Consider the following 5,685-nt stretch of genomic DNA (forward strand, 5'->3'; position numbering starts at 1 on the left):
AACCAAATATTTATGGGCACTTCTCAGTTCTACCAGGCACAGAGCTTATTTCTCCACTGAGCCCATGGGACTCAGGCCACTTTGGCTGCAATACAATGCTGACCTGTGAGGTGCTGGCAGCAAGGAGTGGTGGGCTGGGAGAGGGTTCCCTCCACCCAGGGAAGCCCAGGCAAGTTCTCGCCCATCTCCCCACAAGGGGACCAGGGCCCCGCTCTTTCCTTCACCTCCCCTGTACTCCAGGAGTCTCTTCTAGGACCAGGAGGAAACTCTCCTCCCAAAGAACAGGGAGGCTCTGCTGGCTGAGCTTTGCCCCCTCCTTCGGGGCGGCACCTGGGCTCAGGGTGCCAGTGAAGGGTAGTCTCTGACAGTGTGGAACTGAACAGGACCACACACAAAAGGTCTAGAGGTGAGCAAGTGGGGGTGTGTCCCAGACTCCCTTGAGCTCCCTGATTGGGGGGGAGGGAGCTGTTCTTGTGACTATAAGATGGTACCGCTTCTTCCTAATTCCTCTACCCCATTCCAGGCAGCAAGGCCAGGCAGAGCTGAGAGCAAAAACCACATGCCAGCTGCCTCCAGCCCTTCTGATCAGTAGTCCCCTGGTCAGACCCACCTGGTAGATTTCCATTTCCAGCTCAAGGCCAGGAGTGAGTCACATGGCCACCCCTGAATGAGAGAGAGCAAAGGAAGTCAAGTTTTCTAGCTGAGTAAAAAAATCAAATTTATAATACAAAACAGGAGGGATTCGGGGGCACACAATTTGCACACTTGGGGTGAGGGTGAGAGGAAGCGTACAGTTGCACTCTAGCCTCCCATCTTGTGACTTGGTAACTGTGGTGTTGAGAACATCACCCATTTCCCGGGGTGGCCAAGTGCTAAATATCAAATACATAGCAAGTTCTGGGACACAGTGCCATGTGATACGGTTCAGTAGTTAAGGCACTTGCCGGCAAGCCAAATGACCCAGGCTTAATTCCTCAGTAGACACGTAAAGCCAGATGCACAAAGTGGCACATGTGTCTGGAGTGCATTTACAATGGCTGGAGGCCTTGATACACCCATATTCTTCCTCTCCCTCTCTGCTTGCAAATAAAAAAAAGTATTTTATTTTTATTTATTTATCTGAGGGAGAGAGAACTCTGAGTGTTCAGATAGAGAGAGAATGGGCATGCTAGGGCCTGCAGCCACTGCAAACAAACTCCAGACGCATGTGCCTCCTTGGCTTATGGTTGACATGGGTCCTGCAGAACTGAACCTGGGTCCTTTGGCTTTGCATGAATCCTAAAACGCATGGCGTACATGGGTCCTAGAGAATTTAACCTAGGTCCTTTGGATTTGCAGGCAAATGCCTTAACCACTAAGCCATCTCTCCAGCCCTAAAAATATTTTAAAAAGAAGAAAATGGCCACTGTTGAAGACTGGCTCAGCAATTAAAAGTACTTGCTTCCAAAACCTGCATTCTAGGTTCAGTTCCCCAGTTCTCATATAAAGCCAGATGCTCAAAGTGGTGCATTTGTCTGAAGTACATTTGCAGTGGCAGGAGGTCTTGGCATGTCCATTCTTTCTCTAAATAAACATTTTTTAAAAGAGAGGGAAAATGGTCACTGAGGTTATCTATATTTTCATATGTAAATACTAAAATATATTTTTCATATACAAATAAATCAGAAAGGAATTTATTATGGGACTGGATAGCTTAGAGGTTGAGTGCTTGCTACACAAACATCAGGACCTGAGTTCAATTCCCAGCACCCATATAAAAAGCTGGGCATGGCCATGCATGCCTATAACCCCACTGCCAAGGAAAGCAGACAGGAGAATCAGTGAGGCTCACTGGACAGCCAGTCTGACCAAAAAGTGATAGATCCGGGTTCAGTGAGAGACTCCATCACAAGGAAACAAAGTACAAAAGTAATAGAGGAGAGCTGGGCGTGGAGGCGCCCACCTTTAATCCCAGCACTGGGGAGGCAGAGGTAGGAGGATGGCTGTGAGTTCAAGGCCACCCTGAGACTACAGAGTGAATTCCAGGTCAGACTGGGCTAGAGTGAGACCCTACCTCAAAAAAACAAAACAAAACAAAAAAGTAATAGGAGGACACCCAGCATTCAACTCTGGCCTCCATACATGTATGGAGTGGGCACACCTACACACACACATGCACAACAAAACTTTATTTAAAAATTATTCTTTGGTATACATATAATTTTACCATTTATTAAAGGAGAAAGCAAATTTGCACACTAGTAACAGACATTTTTATTTTTACATAAGGAATGAGATTTTGACTGAATCTCTAATACTACACAATGTAGTGCACCTTCAATGCTCTTCAAAGATGATCGATGTCATTTTATAACCCTCAATAGAAGACCGCTTTGCATGTATACAGTATAAAATGACAGAATTACATTTAGGGACTTTTCAGAACTTGTTGGAAATTCTGTCCTAATCCCAAACCAAAACTTTCTGAACCATTTTCTCTAGTGACAGTCATGTCAGCAACTCAAACAGCAATTTGTAAAAATCAAGCATTCTAGCATAGTACAATCCAAAGATACTTATTTGACACTTACATGCTGAGGAATGCTGATAAGAAAATATTAAGTCTTCGCTTCCCATAAGCTATTATGTTTCTATAAAACCTTGTATATATAGTAAAAAACACTTGTATAAAACAGAAAACCTTGTATATACAATAAAAAACACTTCAGTTCTTAACATGTGGTCGTTGAGGACCTGCCCCTTCAGGCAATGTTTATGGGCATGGTGTGGTGTGTGGGCATGCATGGTGCGAAAGGGCACCTGCTGTGTTAACCAAGACTGCAGAGCAATCATGTGACACGACACGCCAAGTGCTCCGGAAACCTTCAGGTTTATTATGAGTTCGATTCTGAATTAACTTTTGGTTGCTGAGTGTTCAGAAACCTTTTACTATTGTCAAGTTTTTCTCAACCCCCACATTCAGTTGCACAATTCCAGACTGGATCACAGTTTAAGAGGCTGGGTATTAGACAGTACTGTCTAAGAGGTAAGGCTGAGGTAGAGCAAGCGGTACAGCCAGCCATGAAGACACTAGGAGCCTGCTCCAGTACCACCACCGAGGGTCTCAGCAGAGGCAGAAGAGCCCCAGTCAGCCAGCCCCCCCTCTTCTCTCCTCTCACCACTGCCAGCACCCAGCCTCAGGTCTCCACAAAGGAAGCTCACATCCCACAACTGCATAGTCGGCTGCAATCCTGGCTAAAGTTCACTCCTTGGGAAATCTAATGTGGGGAGTAGTTGTTGCTGGAATGTGTGTGGCTGGGACCCAGTGTCCCAACCCAGACAGCAGGCTCCGCTGGAGCCCTAAGGAAGGCCAGCAGCCAAGGGAACCCAGAATCCCCAGCCCCCAGCTGTGCCAGAGAATGGAATGTGCTGCTCAGGGTGTTGCTAGCAGGAGGGGGGGGGGCTCCTACCATAAAGCTGTCTCTGTTCTTCTGGGGGCCAGAGGTGGTGGCAAGGGAGAAGAGAGAACTCTTTCTTGTTAGCTCAGTGGCTAGCTCTGAGTGGAGACCTCGCAAAACGGGGGTGGGAAGCTGCCCAGAATACAGCCTACATCCCTACATCACGGGGCCTCCATGGACACCTGTGGCACTGGCTTCCCAGGTCCGTGGTTTTGGATGGTTACTTAGCCTTCCCATCACTCCGCCAGCTGAGAGACAGCAGAACCTGGTTGTGGGGCTGTGTGAGGTTAACATGGGATACTGGCTCAACATGTCGCTGTGAGCAGCCACGAGGGCCAAGCCTTGAGAGAGGGACGAAGACGAGTTTCATTTGGCGTCAGCTGAGCGGGCCACATGTACTGACAACCCCAGAAACCACTGCTCGTTCAAGGTCTGCCAAGGTTCTCAGGAGGCGCTCAACACAACCACACCACGAAAGCCTCCCCAGAACCCTGAAGCCAAGGCAGGCTGGGGCTGGGATTCCACGACCACCAGGTTCGAGTTCCAGGACCACTGCAGAACCTACCTACCTGTCCCTTACCCCTAGGTTCCCAAGAAAAAGAACTGGCAGGCAGCTTTTTACACAGACACCCAATTCAGCAAAGGGCAGGTGGTCTCCCAGGTCATCAAACATGCAGGTCCTCAGCACTGTGGGCCCCGACCTACAACTAAGTGCCACTAATCCCTCTGAATTCTGGTAGCTTTTGGGCCCTGTGGGACCGGCACTTGAAAGATGACCTCCCTTGCTGGTTCACACCTCACAGACAAGTCTGTGCAACACCAAGGGGCTTGGAACCCTACTTCTCACCTTTGTGACCCATACCCTTACAAGCCAGCCTTCCTGAGTTCTTACTGTGAAGCCAAGCCAGCATTTCGCCAGCAGTAGGCATTGTTTTCACCTTCCAAAGATAAAATACTACCAAAACTGCTTTTCAAACTATTCTCAGGGTTCTCCCTGAAAAATAACCAAATATTGTTAAAAAATTCGTCACTGGCTTAATAGATAATAAAATTTACAGGGCTGGAAAGATGGCTCAGTGGCTAAGGGGCTTGCCTGCAAAGCCTAACAATCAAGGTTCAATTCCCCAGTACCCAAGTAAAACCAGAAGCAAAAAATGGCACATGCATCTGAAATTTGTTAGCAGTGACTAGAGGTCCTGGAGCAACCATCCTCTCCCTCTCCCTCTTTCTTCTCTCTGCTTGCAAATAAGCAATTTTAAAAGGGGGGGAGGCTGGAAGGATGGCTTAGTAGTTAAGGAATTTGCCTGCAAAGCCAAAGGACCCTGGTTGGACTCCCCAGGACCCACGTTAGCCAAATGCGTATGTGGGTGCATGCGTCTGGAGTTCATTTGCAGTGGCTGGAGGCCCTGGCATACCTGTTCCCTCTCCCCATTTCCCTGTCAAGTAAATAAGTAAAAATAAATATTTTTTAAAAAAAGAGAAGAAAAATCACTGTTGGGTAGGGCTGTCTGTTCTACTAAATGGCGATCAAGATGAGTTGTTCAACTGAGTGCTTAGCATCTCCAAGCATGTGCTGAGACAGTTGGCCAGCCACCACCACTTCTCTCCTCTCACCCCTGCCAGCACCAGCCTCAGGTCTCCACACAGTCCACACAGCAGCCTAAGAGGCAGTCCCACGCCATCCACCAGCAGAGACCAGCCCTCCAGCCGAGGGTGGGTGGTAAGTGTGCTGGCCCACAGCAGGCCCCTTCCTGCCCTCCCTCCAGCTGCTAGACATTCCCTGCTCCTACTCATGGGAGAACAGCACCTACCACACAGGGTGTTGCCAGCACTAGCAAGTTGTGTCCCAAGCACTTGCCACAGCGTCTAGCACCCAGTAACTGCCCCACCCACCCAAGCTCCTCCTGCAAGCAACCTTTTTCCCACCACTGTCTCCCTCACAATTGGTCCTGGGGGCTTTCTCAGAGGGATTAGCTAAAACCTTGCCATCCTAAAGCCTACATTGTTTAGCATTTCCAAGTTTGGGTCTCAACCTCAGCCCTGGCCTTGAGCCCTCAAGTCGGGTCACAAGACAGAGCCTTGCACTCACCCTCATTTTGGCTCTAGGCCCAGCTCCCATCCAGACAAGGCTGTGGTGCCCAGTCTCTTGCCACCGAGGGTGGGCAAAGGTCTGCCCCAGTGCCACAAAGTGCCTGGGGCCTGGGCCTCCCCTTGAAGACAGTGATGGAGCAAGAACAGGACAACAGTG

Source organism: Jaculus jaculus, chromosome 1 (genome assembly GCF_020740685.1).
Source record: "Jaculus jaculus isolate mJacJac1 chromosome 1, mJacJac1.mat.Y.cur, whole genome shotgun sequence".
In the NCBI taxonomy this organism is placed as follows: Eukaryota; Metazoa; Chordata; class Mammalia; order Rodentia; family Dipodidae; genus Jaculus; species Jaculus jaculus.